Here is a 20,668-nt window from a genome sequence, read left to right on the forward strand (position 1 = left end):
TTAGTTGAATTTGTTTATTATGTATGTATAAAATTTATCCAAAATGTTTCTCTTAAAAAACTCTATTTCAAATATAATTAGTTGCATTTTGTTCATAAAATTATTTCGAGTTGAACGGTGATGACGGAGAAAACTAACTCGCGGCAAAAAAAAAAAAAAAATCTGGTAAAAAATTGAGTGGGTTTTATTTTTTGATTATTATATTAAATTGAAAAGTTATATTTTAACCCCCTAATATTGCCCTTCATACACAACTTTTACCCTAAGTAATTACATCATTTACCTCTCAAATATGTCTCATTTAACCATTTTCTTCCTTGGTAAAAATGACTTCCTCCATTATGTTAAACCACCAAAATTTTGGTGGCATTTAGTAGATGTGATAATTGATAAAAACGATTTCCTCCATTATGTTAGACGACCAAAACTTTGGTGACATTTAGTATATATGATTAATTAATAATTAATAATTAATAATTAATAATAATTAACCATCAAGCCAGTATTTGAAAGCTAAGATTATACATAATTATAGAAATATAATCATCTGCCATTTGTTTCATTTAGAGTTCTCAACCACCAATGTAACAATTGAAGAGTTTTAGTGGAATACCAAAAAATATAAAATTTGACCAAAAAATATAAAATTTGATGTACAAAATAAAATTAGATGTACACAAGGTGTTGACATATTCCATAAGAAAGATCAAGGGTTCGACTATCATGACTTGCAAAAATATTTCCCTTTTGGTTACCCGCCCATTTCATGGGCCTCAAAAAATTTATTTAGTAAAATGATAAATTTCAGTAAATTTGTGCTAAAACCTTTAAACACAAAGTTTTTGATCAAAACTTGATCAAATCACTGAATTAAAGTCTGAAATTTTAAATATATGATCACGAAACGCTAATAAACTTAATCAAATCACCGAATTAAAGTCTGTTTCTCGTTAAAAAAAATTTGAAAAAAAAAATTTAATTTTTTTTCCAATCAAATGTGATTAGATTTGACAAGCAGAATCACATGTGATTGTGTTTTACAATCACATGTGATTGGGTTTGATAATCACATGTGATTGGATTTTGTAGCGACCCGTCCTAATTCATCTGGACGAAGTCTTCAACATATGGTCCCATTGCGAGGTTCTGACCTCTATATGAAATGAATGACTCCATTAATATCTTTAAAATGAGAAAATGTACAGCGGAAGATTTCTTTCAGACCTGAGAATAAACATGTTTTAAAAGTGTCAACCAAAAGGTTGGTGAGTTCATAGGTTTATCATAAACAATAAAATTCATCATTTTGATAGACCACGAAATTTAAATACAGTACACCTATCTCGTGTACGAAACCATTTTTCATAATGCTTGGCAGAGTAGGTTCGTATCCTTTTCTCCCCCGTTGGTTGCCTCGCGATTTTTAATAACCGTACACATATCGCGTGCACAAAAAATAACATACACATAACCTGTGTATAAAATCATTCTCTCGATACATAACATTACTTTGCTTTCATTACTTGGCTTGGTAATCGACCTTAACATATAATGCGCATCAATAATATCCCCAAAACAGATCATCTCGTCTGTATAATATATAAACTTCAAAGTACTAAACACCACGCCCACTAGCTCTTCCGTCTAGTGAACATTCTGGGTGGGGGTGTTAAATCCGGTAGCTACCTTTAGGATTCGCGTGAATTTGGGCCATACCCGATTCTAATTCTTAGGTTACCAAGCAATAATAATCAGGGAAAAATATTCACAACAATTAGTGGCAATTATAACGTCCAACTAATTAATAATAATTCACATAACTTCTGTCTGTATAATAATTCATTCGAGGAATGTTTTGCTTGTGTCTATCTCGTCAAACATTTATAAAAGCATCTCAGTCCAAAAATATAGATTTCAAAGGTATTTAATAAAGCAGTTGTAAAAACAGTACATGTATTCTCAGTCCCAAAAATGTAAAGAGTAAAAGGGAGCAAATGAACTCACAATACGATATTTTGTGGTAAAATATGCATACGACGAAATTGAACAATGCAGGGTTGGCCTCGGATTCACGAACCTATATCATTTATATATTTATTAACACATATAATGGAAATTACATAATTTCATTTATTAGTATATATTATTTATATATTTGTAGTTATATAGAATTTATACTAAATTCTCTTTAAAAACGTATACTTATATTATATCTTAAATTATATGTTATATATATTTATTTTGTATATATATTTAAAATGATTAATATCCATACATTTAGTTATATTAATATATATAAAATATCATTAGTTTGCTATATGTAAGTATTTATAATGTTATTTTTTTTTATATATAGTTATATGAAATATTAATATATTTCTAGTATATGTAAAATGTGTATTTAATGTACAAAATATTTATTTGTTAAAATGATAGTTTAAAATATTAATTTACTAATAATAATAATAATAATAATAATAATAATGATAATAATAATAATAATAATAATAATAATAATAATAATAATAATAATAATAATAATAATAATAATAATAATAATAATAAGTAATAAGTAAACTACCTCAAAGAAGTAGCCCTTAAAAAATGCCCAAGTCCGGGTTTGAACCCGCGACCTCCCGCTAACCCGATAACATCCTTAACCACTCCTCTGATCACGATTTTTCTGATTTAATTATCTCCTAACTTCCTTTTAACCTTTAACTGTTTTCATTTTCATAATCCAATCATCATCATACCATAGTCATGACCATGATCGTGATTATCATCACCATAAATTTTATTATACTCGTATCATCATTATTATCATCTCTACCCTATCATCATCATCATCGTATACAAAAACATACGACATCATCATAAAGCTTTGTTTTATTTTCATCAAAGGTCATCATATCTCGTTTATCAAAATTCTCGGATCATCCTTATTCGAATCAATACTATCCCGTAATCATCATCATCAATTATACTAAACGTTACCCATCATTATCATAAGCGTAATATTATATTTATCATTATAATCCTATTCGCCCCACACATAACTAGCTCGACCCCTTGGTGGTTTTAATTCCCTCACGGCCCAACAATCAAGATAAAAGCTTTCGGCCCAAAATAGAGTAAAGAAACCGGTGGCCCAAGATGATACCTGATCACCCGTTTTCATTTTTTTAAAAATAAAAAACAAAGTGGGGTTGTTTATATGTAATTGTCGGCCATCTCTTCTTTTTAATATACAAATATGTCCCAAGTCACTTTATATAACCAACAGCTTTAATTATCTAGCTCGAATTTTTCATTGGATCTAATGTAAACAATAGCGGCTCTAGTAGGAATTGTTTTGAGTTGGTGAATCAGCGAATAACACAGGAAAATTACAGTAGGGTTGCAGTAAAACAAAAACAAATATATAGGAGGTGGTGGTTCGGTTGTGTTGGTGGTGTGGTTTACGATATGAAATAGAAAATTCAATTAACGTTTGCAGGTTTTTCTTAATGATAGGTTGTGGTTTGTTTTACGGTACAGTAAACAGGAAAATAAATTGGAACCGGAATATGGTGTGGTGGTTCAAGGGAATGAAGATGGTGGTTTGATTGAAGGGAAAAAGAAAGACAAAAGTGGTGGCGGTTGTGGTTCTTTAGTTACAAGAATTTAAGAGAGGGAGAAAGGTGGTGGTCGTTGTTTGCGGGTGGTGGTTGTCCGGTGACAAAAACTCAACAACAATGGCAGTCGTGGATTTCAACTTGTTGAGGGTGAAGAATGATGATGGTATAGTGGTTCTTGGTGGCTGTAAAAGTGGAACATGAAATAGCAACAGTTAAGTAGCAACTATAATGATTTATGGAGGTGATTAAAGGTGGGTTTCGGCTGTGTTATGGGTCTCGGTTAACAACTGAAACAGAGAACAGATAGCGGCAATATTGGAGGTGAAATGGTGTCGGTTTGCAGTTTATTTTGGGTTGTTGATGGTCTCGGTCTGAAACAGTAACGGGGACAGAAGTTAGGAGTTGAAATGGTGGTGATCGTTTGTCTGGAGTAGGGTGAAGGTTGTGAGGGTCCTAATGTAACAACCCAAACCAAATCGCAATCGAACCCGCTTGAAATATAACAAAATTTTTTTTTGTTTGATCAGCAAATGGCGCAGCGCGCCATTCTAGTCTGTCCCAAAAGTCTTGAAATGCGAAAAAGATTGGCCACTTCCCGACATAATTAGACAAAACGCTTTTAACAACATTTTCAAATATGTAAAACTAATACATTCCATTAATAAAATGAGTTTTACGAAGCAGGGCCCACATCGGCCGTTTTACGAGTTTAATACAAATTATGAGTTTCGACCATCAAAAAGTTTAAGTACCAAACTACACTACGAGCATGGTGTTTGGGATTAAACTACCCAAGTCTCGGTCGAACTCCAAAAGCTAAATATCTCAAAAGCGTTCTCTAACAACGACGGGATCTTTAATCAAAGATGATGCCCTTACCCTTGTCCACAACCGAACCTATAAAAAGGTAAACAACGAGAGGGTAAGTAAAGCTTAGTGAATGCAATAATTACACATACATATATATAACTCATCTATTTGCAATCACATTCACCAAATACCTCATACGAACTTGTAACTCAATTAGCTTGTCATCATACCCAAAACATTTAACAAGTCATACATTAACACAAAACCGCATTAGCATATACTCAACACAATATATATATATATATATATATATATATATATATATATATATATATATATATATATAAACAATATGCTAAATAAACGACAATCTCAATATGGTTAACCATAAACGCTATGGTGCTACCGGCTCGTGGTTCACACCATACGCAATTGAGTCATACTCTTTTATAGTGCTACCGGCTCGTGGTTCACACTCGATGCTACCGGCTCGTGGTTCACATCTTATTTTATAGTGCTACCGGCTCGTGGTTCACACTCGATGCTACCGGCTCGTGGTTCACATCTTATTTTATAGTGCTACCGGCTCGTGGTTCACACTCGATGCTATCTGCTCGTGGTTCACATCTTATCGCACACATGTTATGGCACTACCGTCTCGATGGTTCATACCATAACACCCACAAATAAACGCGTCATATACACATGCGTATAATTACTCCACTCACCTCAAAATCTCTTGTGAAAGATAATCAAGCTCGGAAATCTTCAATGTAACGTACCTATTACATTATACATAATATCAATCACAAACTCAAGTTGGTCAACCAACTAAAACTCCATTCTAGTGTATCTTGACCCATGGTGCAATTTTGACCCATTCACACCCTTAACCCTAATATTTGGGTTAACATCCCCAAAACCCTAATCATTAGCCAAGTTAGGTTTAAAATGCATTTCAACACAAGGTTTATACATTACACAACAACATTAACTAACTTAGGTCTATTTGGACCCATTTGACCAATTTAAGGTCAACACACCCATTTCGGGTCATCCACTAAATCACTTAACACCCATTTACTTATCTCTAGGTGTGCTAGTAATTAACTAACTAAATTAAGCTCATAAACATCAACTAATACTTTGAAAAACCCTAGTTAATCATCTTTAGGTCTACTTGACCCAAATTCACCCAAAACACCCAATTTACTAACAAAGTGGGTTTTAAGTTCACCATTAACCCTAACACTAACCCTTTCACAAAATTAAATTAGGAAATCAAGATTAGAGCATACCACTACAATCAAAACGTAGCTAGATGATAGATGAACAACTTTAATGCTTGCACTTAGACCCGAAATCGGCTTCTTCTTCCTTGATTTGAGTTCTCTCACTCTAGAAAACTCTTTCTCTCACTAAATTAATTTGGAAGAGGTGAAGTAGGTGAAAATGGTGTTATGAGGCTCACCAAACTGAATCTAGAGCCTTAAAGTCGACCCTTTAGTGAATTTACCAATTTGCCCTCAAAATATCTAATAAAAAGGGAAGGAATCTGTCACAGAACGATGGCGCGGCGCGCCAAACGCCCAGACCAGTTTTCTGCATTCTTTTAATATGTACAACCAAAACCCTACTTCAAGTACATTAACTACACTTATGTACACTACAAATAAACGGGTCTTACACCTAAGGTGATGATGGTGACGGCAATAGTGGTAGCAACAAGATGGTTGTTGAATTAAATGAAGGTGATTCGATGGTGGTTTATATAAACTTGCTATCTATAAATATTTATATATTATGACCAAGTTGAAAAATATAGGAACATGTACAACACATATAAAAGCAACATGTGTAATTTATGAACTTCGACCGTGACTCTATGTTTGGTGACTCAAACGGTAAAGAGAAAGAAAATGAGAAATATGAGTGGGTTTTTGAAAACAAGAGAGTAATTGGGGTATGATGCATGCATGTATAATCAGTATTTAAAAGAAACAAAAAAATAATAGTAGATGCAAGTTGTTTTGTTTTGACAAAACAGAAATATTCAATTAGCATGAAAATAAAAGGAGATAGTGATGGGTTCTACTCATCAAAAGGAGAAAAGAGGAGAAAGTTGGGGATGTAATGGTGTCAATGTCCAACATGTTTATGTATATATTATGTTAGATTGTTAGATAAAAAAATAGTAAAATCTTGATGATCGATGATAATGGATGATAGTGGGGTTTGTTGATTGACTACAATAATAATATAGCCTATATCTTGTGTTGGACAGTTGTCTTAATTGTTAACAATCATAATCTTTAGATGACTTTTTGAATGTGAAACAATTGGAAAAAGTGTATGCCAACAATAATTAATGAATGTTGATAAAACGTACAAAACAAAAGGTCATAAGGTGGGTGTGATTGTTTATTGTTTTCACATGGATGTCATGTAGCAAAAAAAAAAAATGAACTGATTAACATTCTTGATCCACATCAATATATATCCAAGACAAAAATAATGAGATGGTCCGTGAAGGATTTTTGTTTGGAATTGCTGACATATGAAATCTAGAGTTGAAATTTGGCAACCAACTAGCTTATATATCATTTACCAATTTAAATTCGAAAACATTTATATTCAATATATTATATTTTTAAACGCGCTTCAATAATATTTATTATTACTTTATTAAATTATTTTACATAGTCAGTTATAAAAATTAAATCGTATATTATTTTATTAACATATATTTTAAATTAATATATATATATATATATATATATATATATATATATATATATATACAAATAATTGTTCGTGAATCGTCAGAAATGGTCGAAGTCAAATGAATATATGAAACCTTTCAAAATTTTTGAGACTCAACCTAACAGACTTTTCTTATCGTGACAAAATATAATATCGTATCGAGAGTTTGATTTAAAATTAGTCGAAATTTTCCGGGTCGTCACAGTACCTACCCGTTAAAGAAATTTCGTCCCGAAATTTGATCGAGGTCATCATGGCTAACAATAAGGATGTTTTCATGATGAATATGAGTTGATAAATAGAGTTTTATCATCATTGAGTAATATGAATAAGACAATTCGATTACTCGAAGAGTACGAATGAAGCAATCACTAAATAGTGAAATGAGAAAGACAAGTTTCATCATAACTTTTGACTAGTCATGGTTGAATTTTGGAATTTAAGGGATTTCAAAGAAAATCTTCGTTATCTTTATAAGATTTGATTCGTCAGTGATTAAGGAAATTAAGATCTCTTTAATTAAATGCGATCATCTGCCTCGATTGCTCTGTCGGATGTTTCCATTATAAATTTACCTCTTCCATTTTATTATTCTCACCATTCCTATACTTTCTTCCTTAATCCATATTTCTAAAGATTGTAAAAATGCTTAATCTAGTACTGATCCTTGTCCTTCTTCTGACAATCACTTCTGTCTTCCTCCTTTTTCATCTACCACCAAAGGAATCTATTCACTTTTACTATTACCTTGGGGTTATAGTATTTTTCATTCTCCCGTCTCTTTATATTGCTATACGCATTGACATACATAGTTCGTAAGTCATGTGTTGTTGTTGGGATTTATATTTTCCCTTACATTTTGAAGCTTCATGCTTTTGTTTTTCTTTTCTTGACTTTGAGTAAAGCAAGTAATGATCCAGAATTCGTAGGTATGAAGTTTCGAATGATCGTAATATACTTTGCAGAAAGGAAAAGTAACAGCACGGTTTGATTTTTAAATTACCAGAATTATGGAAGATGGAACTATCAAGAATATATTTTCTTGATATGTTCGGAGGTTAAGTAGAATAAAAGAGTTATGTAACATGGCATATAATGACGGTATGGTCTGTGAATTGTCATCACGTTCCATTAGAAATTTAGCATGACTTACCGTACTATAATCACGTTGGCCGGGCGTCATTATATTATACTAACTCATGCTTCAACTCCCAACACTTCTCCAGAAATCATTCATAAATTAAAACTTGAATTTTTACAGAATAGAGAAACTAAAACAGTTTCCTTTATAATGTAATACGGATAGCACGAAGAGATAACTAATTTTGGACAAGAAGAGTTATGAAAATATCCTCAGAAATATCAAAGATTTTTATGATGATATTTTCAGAATTTCTAAGATCGGAGATTTATGAAGAAAGTTTTTCACAAGGTTTAACATGAGTACTGAGCAAGATATTTTCTAAAGATTTCATCGGATACAGAATTATCTGGATTCTTTGAATATAGGGTTTGGTCCTTGTATTTGTCCACAGCCTCCTTCATAGTTTGCTCAATCTGTTTTTCAGTTCCAAATCTGAGCTTTTTCAACACACCACCCTTTATTATTAAGCTTCTAACCATTAAGATCATCTATAGCTTTTGCTGCTTCATCAGCATTCTCAAGGTTGACAAATCTGAATCATTGGTTATCGATCCAAGGTGTTTTCAGAAAATTTTGAAGGGTATGAATGAAGATTGTAATTGTCAAGATACAATTGTCTTTTAAGATGGAATCAAGTGGCAAACTTGAAGAATTATTTAATTGTAGAAGATGTAACTTATTAACGATATTTTAAATCAAAATGTTTTATAATTTATATTTCCTACTCTTTTAATACTTTTTAATTGTCCAAAGTTATTAGTTCAATGTTAGTAGTCCAATAGTCCAATAGTTCAATATATAATCTAGTTAATCAAGGTTATATTATATTGTCTTGGGATTAACCAAGACTAGTATATTATGACAGTATTTAAATGACGATATTTAAAGTGCGAAAAAATAAATAACAGTATTTGAATGATGATAAATAAAATTGCGAGTATTTAAATTGCGATAAATAAATTGCGATAATTAAAATGACAATAAATAAAATGTAATTATGAAATGGTCATAACGGGTATAGGAAAAGTTAGCTAGGATTTGGTTAGTACAGATTTAAAATTTTTACGTAGTTAATTAATTGGTTACTAATCAATTTTATTTTGTCCATTATTTTCTTCATTATGCCACTTGTCAAATCTTGACTTGGATTCTGATCGGTCAAAATTCGAATATGAAATTGAATTTGAATGAAAATAGTTGTTCTTTGGTGAACGAATACGTATATGTGTGGATTTGAGCAGTATTGTTAATGAATGCTTAATCTGAATTGAAGAATGTACAGTATAACTTATTAATGTGGAAACTAAATATCCCTCGGGTATTACCTACCCGTTAAAATATTTCCATAATTAACAGTTTGTACGAAAGAATTTTTAATTAAAATCTTTATGAAAATATACTTACATATATATTTTCTTCAGATGTAATCATGGATTTAATGAGTTAATATAATATTAAACTCATTTGATTTATCGTTAGAACTAGAATACATAATCTCTGAAACATTAAAGGTTACATAATCGCCATGTATAATGAAGATAAGGATGTAGAACTTCATGTTAAACGATGATTATCGATGTAGAACGATATGTAGAACGATGATTATGACCGAGGAATAGATTGTGATGTTGAGGCGTATGTTTTTTAGGCTTGTGTTGTTGGAGGTACTGTTGGTGCCGGTGATGTTGCTGAAGCTGGTAAGTTTTGCACCATATTCTCCAAATTGATTACTCGGGCGCGAAGTTCATTGACTTCTTCTATTTACTCCAGAATGATTGTCGGTCTTAACGAGCGGATGAATAAGGTTTAGAATTTTAGATAGCATATAATCGTGACGAGCTATCCTGGAAATGAGGCTAAAAATGGTGTTTCGGATAGGTTCGCCGGTATGTGCTTCAGGTTCTTTGCCAATAGGGCAATATGTTAGGTGGAAAGGATCTCCTTCTTCTCGTCTCCATTGATTAAGTCGACTACGAACCCATTCCCAATTCATCTAGAATTTATGATGGCTAATTGGTTGATCCATTTCGGTTACTCTGTCTTCGGAGCTCGAGTGGAAATCCATATCGGAATAGCTGTCAGAATCCGAGGAACTTGAACTAGTAGCGAGTTTCATCTTGCACGGTCAAATAAAGTATTTTCGATAGGAAATAGATTATAGGATTTAGTTTGGTATGCTTCAATACATAATTTACATATGTATATACAATACCAAAATCCCATAAGTCACGGAGGAATCTTCGGAAGCTGTCAGACAAAGTTTATAGTAACAGATATGCTAAGATATGAATTTATCTATACACTATCTACACAATAAGTGCAAGAAGTCTAGACTTAGGAATGATAAGCAGGAAATTTTCCACTAGGAATGATAAGCAAAACTTATAATATGCAGCCAAGGTCGAAGTCCAGACTTGCTAATGCATTCTAACAACTATCAATCAGACTAATGCAAGACCTGATTCGCTAAGACCACCGCTCTGATACCACCTGTAGCGACCCGTCCTAATCCACCTGGACGAAGTCTTCAACATATGGTCCCATTGCGAAGTTCTGACCTCTATATGAAATGAATGACTCCATTAATATCTTTAAAATGAGCAAATGCACAGCGAAAGATTTCTTTCAGACCTGAGAATAAATATGTTTTAAAAGTGTCAACCAAAAGGTTGGTGAGTTCATAGGTTTATCATAAACAATAAAATTCATCATTTTGATAGACCACAAGATTTAAATACAGTACACCTATCTCGTGTATGAAACCATTTTTCATAATGCTTGGCAGAGTAGGTTCGTATCCTTTTCTCCCCCGTAGGATGCCTCGAGATTTTTAATAACCGTACACATATCTCGTGCACAAAAATAACATACACATAACCTGTGTATAAAATCATTCTCTCGATACATAACATTCACTTTGCTTTCATTGCTTGGCATAGTAACCGACCTTAACATATAATGCGCATCAATAATATCCCCAAAACAGAACATCTCGTCTGTATAATATATAAACTTCGAAGTACTAAACACCACGCCAACTAGCTCTTCCGTCTAGTGAACATTCTGGGTGGGGGTGTTAAACCTGGTAGCTACCTTTAGGATTCGCGTGAAATAGGGTCATACCCGATTCTAATTCTTAGGTTACCAAGCAATAATAATCAGTGGAAAATATTCACAACAATTAGTGACAATTATAACGTCCAACTAATTCAATAATAATCCACAGAACTTCTGTCTGTATAATAATTCATTCGAGGAATGTTTTGCTTGTGTCTATCTCGTCAAACATTTATAAAAGCATCTCAGTCCAAAAATATAGATTTCAAAGGTATTTAATAAAGCAGTTGTAAAAACAGTGTTTGTATTCTCAGTCCCAAAAATGTAAAGAGTAAAAGGGAGCAAATGAACCCACGATACGATATTTTGTGGCAAAATATGCATACGACGAAATTGAACAATGCAGGGTTGGCCTCGGATTCACGAACCTATATCATTTATATATTTATTAACACATATAATGGAAATTACATAATTTCATTTATTAATATATATTATTTATATATTTGTAGTTATATAGAATTTATAATAAATTCCATTTAAAAACATATACTTATATTATATCTTAAGTTATATGTTATATATATTTATTTTGTATATATATTTAAAATGATTAATATCCATACATTTAGTTATATTAATATATATATAATATCATTAGTTTGCTATATGTAAGTATTTATAATGTTATTTTTTATATATATAGTTATATGAAATATTAATATAATTCTAGTATATGTAAAATGTATATTTAATGTACAAAATATTTATTTATTAAAATGATAGTTTAAAATATTGATTTACTAATAATAATAATAATAATAATAATAATAATAATAATAATAATAATAATAATAATAATAATAATAATAATAATAATAATAATAATAATAATGATGATGATGATGATAATAATAATAATAATAATAAGTAATAAGTAAACTACCTCAAAGAGGTAGCCCTTAAAAAATGTCCAAGTCCGGGTTTGAACCCGCGACCTCCCGCTAACCCGATAACATCCTTAACCACTCCTCTGATCACGATTTTTCTGATTTAATTATCTCCTAACTTCCTTTTAACCTTTAACTGTTTTCATTTTCATAATCCAATCATCATCATACCATAGTCATGACCATGATCGTGATTATCATCACCATAAATTTTATTATACTCGTATCATCATTATTATCATCATCTCTACTCTATCATCATCATCATCATCATCATCATCATCGTATACAAAAACATACGACATCATCATAAAGCTTTGTTTTATTTTCATTAAAGCTCATCATATCTCGTTCATCAAAATTCTCGGATCATCCTTATTCGAATCAATACTATCCCGTAATCATCATCATCAATTATAATAAACGTTACCTATCATTATCATAAGCGTAATATTATATTTATCATTATAATCCTATTCGCCCCACACGTAACTAGCTCGACCCCTTGGTGGTTTTAATTCCCTCACGGCCCAACAATCAAGATAAAAGCTTTCGGCCCAAGATAGAGTAAAGAAACCGGTGGCCCAAGATGATAACTGATCACCCATTTTCATTCTTTAAAAAAAAAAACAAAGTGGGGTTGTTTATATGTAATTGTCGGTCACCTCTTCTTTTTAATATACAAATATGTCCTAAGTCACTTTATATAACCAATAACTTTAATTATCTAGCTCGAATGTTTCATTGGATCTAATGTAAACAATAGCGGCTGTAGTAGGAATTGTTTTGAGTTGGGGAATCAGCGAATAACACAGGAAAATTACAGTTGGGTTGCAGTAAAACAAAAACAAATATATAGGAGGTGGTGGTTCGATTGTGTTGGTGGTGTGGTTCACGATATGAAATAGAAAATTCAATTAACGTTTGCAGGTTTTTCTTAATGATGGGTTGTGGTTTGTTCGACGGTACAGTAAACAGGAAAAAAATTGGAACGGGAATATGGTGTGGTGGTTCAAGGGAATGAAGGTGGTGGTTTGATCGAAGGGAAAAAGAAAGAAAAAAGTAGTGGCGGTTGTGGTTCTTTGGTTACAAGAATTTAAGAGAGGGAGAAAGGTGGTGGTCATTGTTTGCGGGTGGTGGTTGTCCGGTGACAAAAACTCAACAACAATGGCAGTCGTGGGTTTCAACTTGTTGAAGGTGAAGAATGATGATGGTATAGTGGTTCTTGGTGGCTGTAAAAGTGGAACATGAAATAGCAACAGTTAAGTAGCAACTATAATGATTTATGGAGGTGATTAAAGGTGGGTTTCGGCTGTGTTATGGGTCTCGGTTAACAACTGAAACATAGAACAGATAGCAGCAATATTGGAGGTGAAATGGTGTCGGTTTGCAGTTTATTTTGGGTTGTTGATGGTCTGGGTCTGAAACAGTAATGGGGACAGAAGTTAGGAGTTGAAATGGTGGTGATCGTTTGTCTGGAGTAGGGTGAAGGTTGTGAGGGTCCTAAGGTGATGATGGTGACGACAATAGTGGTAGCAACAAGATGGTTGTTGGATTAAATGAAGGTGATTCGATGGTGGTTTATATAAACTTGCTATCTATAAATATTTGTATATTATGACCAAGTTGAAAAAGATAGGAACATGTACAATGTAGTGACCCGAACTTTTCCATGTTTATATATATTAATTGAGATTGATATTTACATGATTAAATGTTTCCAACATGTTAAGCAATCAAACTTGTTAAGACTTGATTAATTGAAATATGTTTCATATAGACAATTGACCACCCAAGTTGACCGGTGATTCACGAACGTTAAAATTTGTAAAAACTATAAGATAACATATATATGGATATATATATAGTTAACATGATACTACGATAAGTAAATATATCATTAAGTATATTAACAATGAACTACATATGTAAAAACAAGACTACTAACTTAATGATTTTTAAACGAGACATATATGTAACGATTATCGTTGTAAAGACATTTAATGTATATATATCATATTAAGAGATATTCATACATGATAATATCATGATAATATAATAATTTAAAATCTCATTTGATATTATAAACATTGGGTTAACAACATTTAACAAGATCGTTAACCTAATGGTTTCAAAACAACACTTACATGTAACGACTAACGATGACTTAACGACTCAGTTAAAATGTATATACATGTAGTGTTTTAATATGTATTTATACACTTTTGAAAGACTTCAATACACTTATCAAAATACTTCTACTTAACAAAAATGCTTACAATTACATCCTCGTTCAGTTTCATCAACAATTCTACTCATATGCACCCGTATTCGTACTCGTACAATACAAGCTTTTAGATGTATGTACTATTGGTATATACACTCTAATGATCAGCTCTTAGCAGCCCATGTGAGTCACCTAACACATGTGGGAACCATCATTTGGAAACTAGCAGGAAATATCTCATAAAATTACAAAAATATGAGTAATCATTCATGACTTATTTACATGAAAACAAAATTACATATCCTTTATATCTAATCCATACACCAACGACCAAAAACACCTACAAACACTTTCATTCTTCAATTTTCTTCATCTAATTGATCTCTCTCAAGTTCTATCTTCAAGTTCTAAGTGTTCTTCATATATTCTACAAGTTCTAGTTACATAAAATCAAGAATACTTTCAAGTTTGCTAGCTCACTTCCAATCTTGTAAGGTGATCATCCAACCTCAAGAAATCTTTGTTTCTTACAGTAGGTTATCATTCTAATACAAATTAATAATCATATTCAAACTTTGGTTCAATTTCTATAACTATAACAATCTTATTTCAAGTGATGATCTTACTTGAACTTGTTTTCGTGTCATGATTCTGCTTCAAGAACTTCGAGCCATCCAAGGATCCGTTGAAGCTAGATCCATTATTCTCTTTTCCAGTAGGTTTATCCAAGGAACTTAAGGTAGTAATGATGTTCATAACATCATTCGATTCATATATATAAAGCTATCTTATTCCAAGGTTTAAACTTGTAATCACTAGAACATAGTTTAGTTAATTCTAAACTTGTTCGCAAACAAAAGTTAATCCTTCTAACTTGACTTTTAAAATCAACTAAACAAATGTTCTATATCTATATGATATGCTAACTTAATGATTTAAAACCTGGAAACACGAAAAACACCGTAAAACCGGATTTACGCCGTCGTAGTAACACCGCGGGCTGTTTTGGGTTAGTTAATTAAAAACTATGATAAACTTTGATTTAAAAGTTGTTATTCTGAGAAAATGATTTTTATTATGAACATGAAACTATATCCAAAAATTATGGTTAAACTCAAAGTGGAAGTATGTTTTCTAAAATGGTCATCTAGACGTTGTTCTTTCGACTGAAATGGCTACCTTTACAAAAACGACTTGTAACTTATTTTTTTGACTATAAACCTATACTTTTTCTATTTAGATTCATAAAATAGAGTTCAATATGAAACCATAGCAATTTGATTCACTCAAAACGGATTTAAAATGAAGAAGTTATGGGTAAAACAAGATTGGATAATTTTTCTCATTTTAGCTACGTGAAAATTGGTAACAAATCTATTCCAACCATAACTTAATCAACTTGTATTGTATATTATGTAATCTTGAGATACCATAGACACGTATACAATGTTTCGACCTATCATGTCGACACATCTATATATATTTCGGAACAACCATAGACACTCTATATGTGAATGTTGGAGTTAGCTATACAGGGTTGAGATTGATTCCAAAATATATATAGTTTGCGTTGTGATCAATACTGAGATACGTATACACTGGGTCGTGGATTGATTCAAGATAATATTTATCGATTTATTTCTGTACATCTAACTGTGGACAACTAGTTGTAGGTTACTAACGAGGACAGCTGACTTAATAAACTTAAAACATCAAAATATATTAAAAGTGTTGTAAATATATTTTGAACATACTTTGATATATATGTATATATTGTTATAGGTTCGTGAATCAACCAGTGGCCAAGTCTTACTTCCCGACGAAGTAAAAATCTGTGAAAGTGAGTTATAGTCCCACTTTTAAAATCTAATATTTTTGGGATGAGAATACATGCAGGTTTTATAAATGATTTACAAAATAGACACAAGTACGTGAAACTACATTCTATGGTTGAATTATCGAAATCGAATATGCCCCTTTTTATTAAGTCTGGTAATCTAAGAATTAGGGAAGAGACACCCTAATTGACGCGAATCCTAAAGATAGATCTATTGGGCCTAACAAACCCCATCCAAAGTACCGGATGCTTTAGTACTTCGAAATATATATCATACCCGAAGGGTGTCCCGGAATGATGGGGATATTCTTATATATGCATCTTGTTAATGTCGATTACCAGGTGTTCATCATATGAATGATTTTTATCTCTATGTATGGGATGTGTATTGAAACATGAAATCTTGTGGTCTATTGTTACGATTTGATATATATAGGTTAAACCTATAACTCACCAACATTTTTGTTGACGTTTTAAGCATGTTTATTCTCAGGTGATTATTAAGAGCTTCCGCTGTCGCATACTTAAATAAGGACGAGATTTGGAGTCCATGCTTGTATGATATTGTGTAAAAACTGCATTCAAGAAACTTATTTTGTTGTAACACATTTGTATTGTAAACCATTATGTAATGGTCGTGTGTAAACAGGATATTTTAGATTATCATTATTTGATAATCTACGTAAAGCTTTTTAAACCTTTATTGATGAAATAAAGGTTATGGTTTGTTTTAAAATGAATGCAGTCTTAGAGAACCAGAATTTTGCATTAGTGTGTCTTATCGAGTTTGTTAGGATGCATTAGTGAGTCTGGACTTCAACGGTGTTTACTTGAAAAATGATTGCTTAACAAATTTTGTTGGAAACTATATATTTTTAACATGTGAATATTATGTGATATATTAATCTCTTAACGCGTTTGATATTATGTGATAGATGTCTACCTCTAGAACAAGTCCCATTGACTCACCTAATAATAATGAAGAGTCAAATGTAAATTGGAATGATTCGTGGACTGATTCACAAGTTCCCGAAGAGGAACCGGAAGAAGAGTCGGAACCGGAAGAAGAATCGGAACCGGAAGAAGAATCGGAACCGGACGAAGAAATAGAACCGGTGGGGGAAATAATAAAACGGTTAAGTAAAAGAAAATTCTCAACCAACCGACCAAGGTTAATTATGGTCAATGGTGTTTCCGCCAAGGAAGCAAAATATTGGGTGGATTACCAATTCTCCGATGAATCGGATTCCGACGAGAATTCCGATGATGTTATAGAAATTACCCCAACTGAATTTAAAAAGGCAAAAGAAAATAATAAGGGAAAGGGCATAAAAATAGAGAAATCTAATTCCAACCCCGATGAACTTTATATGTATCGTCAACCCCCGAAGTCCTTAAGTTGTAACAATGACCCGGGAACCTCTAAACCACCAGGTTTTTCTAAACCAATGTGGAAAATGACGGCTCGTATTAGGGGAACATCATATATCCCTAGAAACTTGGCAAAACGAACCAAAACCGAAGAAGAAGAAACAAGCGAGTGAATAAGATAGTTGTATTCGTGTGGTGTAATATATGTAATATAGTGTGCTTATGCTTTATGATATATGTAAAAATTGCTTGTATTAATAAGTATTTTTTTTTATGAATCTAACTCTTGTCTATTTTACAGTATAAAAACACAAAATGGATAGACAACCCAATATTTTAAGAGACCTACCCGGAGACATGATTGATGAAATCTTGTCTAGAGTCGGTCAGAATTCTTCGGCACAACTATTTAAGGCGAGATCAGTTTGTAAGACATTCGAAGAACGCTCCAAGAATGCCTTGGTTTATAAAAGGCTTTCGTTCGAAAGATGGGGGATATCACATTGGGAAATCCATAAGTTACGATGTGTTTACTTTGACGCATATATTGTGGGGAACCCAAATGCTATTTTACGCAATGGGTTAAGAAATTATTTTGACTCAATATATCCGAATATTGGACTTCGTGATTTAGAAAAAGCGGCTAACATGCAACATAAAGAAGCATGTTATGCTTACGGATTAGTAATGTTCGCTTCTCACCAAAGTGAGAACAAGAACATCGGGCTACAACTATTAAACAAAACGTTCCCACAAGTGACGGAGTCGGTAATTGGGGTAAGAAATGAGGTTTTTAGATTGTTACGGGACTGTTGGACATTACGTAACCCTCGTCCCTTTGACGACGTTACAACACGCTGTCTTATCAACGGCCATAACGGTTATGTTCCACAAGACCAAGGATGGGAAGTAGTCCTAGTAAAACCAGAATGCATGACTTGTTTCTGGACGTATGAATTACGTTTCTTTATTGCTTTTGCTGAACGACTTGTGTACTAGCTAGAATTATCTTCACAACTATATTGTATCAAAGTTATTGTGTGCTATATTTCATGCTTTATGTAAAATAAGCGGTATTGTAAGTTTTTAAAATATTGTATAAAAGTTTGAACGCGAAATATTATTATAATCAGTTTTTCATATAGAATTGTATTAGTTGAATTGTATATTAGCTACTAAGTATGAACTTAACGGGTAGGTACTACCCGAATTTAAACTTATAAAACGCTAATATGAAGAAAAAGCTTTTATAAATGAGTTCATATTATGCTACGAAATACTATTAACTACTCTTAATATTCTGTATGATTAACTTGTTCCATTTGACTATTTTGAAGGAAATGGCACCGACTACTCGACACACCGTGAATATGAATGAAGAGGAATTCCGTACTTTTCTAGCTTCAAACATAGCCGCTGTACAGGCTGCGCTACATACCAACAATAACCTTGGATCTAGCAGTACAGGAAATCGTGTAGGATGCACCTACAAAGAATTCACTGCTTCCAAACCTTTAGAATTTGATGGAACCGAAGGACCGATCGGATTGAAATGATGGACCGAGAAGGTCGAATCGGTGTTTGCCATAAGTAAGTGTACTGAAGAGGACAAAGTGAAGTACGCTACGCATACCTTCACAGGTTCTGCGTTAACATGGTGGAATACCTATCTAGAGCAAGTGGGAGAAGACGATGCGTACGCACTACCGTGGTCAGCATTCAAGCACTTGATGAACGAGAAGTACCGTCCCAGAACCGAGGTCAATAAGCTCAAGACAGAACTTAGAGGGTTACGAACCCAAGGATTTGATATTACCACGTACGAAAGACGATTCACAGAATTGTCCTATTGTTTTCGGGAGCATTCGAAGATGAGGAAGAGAAGATCGACGCGTTTGTGAAAGGATTACCGGAAAGAATCCAAGAAGATATAAGTTCACACGAGCCCGCCTCCATACAGCAGGCATGTAGAATGGCTCACAAACTAGTGAACCAGATTGAAGAAAGAATTAAAGAACAGACTGCTGAAGAGGCCAATGTGAAGCAAGTCAAAAGAAAGTGGGAGGAAAACGGTGATAAGAATCACCAATACAACAACAACAGCAATTACAACAATAATCACAACAATTATCCCAACAATCGCAACATCAATCGCAACTACAACAAAAGGCCCAACAACAACAACAACAACAACAACAACAACAACAACAGCAACTACAACAATCATCCCAACAACAATAATAACCGCAACAACAACAACAATCAGAAGCAGCTATGCCAAAGGTGTGAAAAGTATCACTCGGGGTTCTGCACCAAATTTTGCAACAAGTGTAAAAGAAATGGTCATAGCGCGGTGAAGTGTGAGGTCTACGGACCAGGGGTTAATAGAACGAAAGGAACAAATGGTGTCGGAACGAGTAATGGAGGAGCAAGTAGTGTTGGAGCAAGTTATGCCAATGTAGTTTGTTATAAATGTGGAAAACCGGGCCACATTATTAGAAATTTCCCGAACCAGGAGAACACGAATGGACAAGGCCGCGGAAGAGTTTTCAATATTAATGCGGCAGAGGCACAGGAAGACCCGGAGCTTGTTACGAGTACATTTCTTATTGACAATAAATCTGCTTACGTTTTATTTGATTCGGGTGCGGATAGAAGCTATATGAGTAGAGATTTTTGTACTAAATTAAGTTGTCCATTGACGCCTTTGGATAGTAAATTTTTACTCGAATTAGCAAATGGTAAATTAATTTCAGCAGATAATATATGTCAGAATCGAGAAATTAAACTGGTTAGCGAAACATTTAAGATTGATTTGATACCAGTAGAGTTAGGGAGTTTTGATGTGATAATCGGTATGGACTGGTTGAAAGAAGTGAAAGCAGAGAT

The sequence above is a fragment of the Rutidosis leptorrhynchoides genome, chromosome 6 (assembly GCF_046630445.1).
Source record: "Rutidosis leptorrhynchoides isolate AG116_Rl617_1_P2 chromosome 6, CSIRO_AGI_Rlap_v1, whole genome shotgun sequence".
Classification (NCBI taxonomy): domain Eukaryota; kingdom Viridiplantae; phylum Streptophyta; class Magnoliopsida; order Asterales; family Asteraceae; genus Rutidosis; species Rutidosis leptorrhynchoides.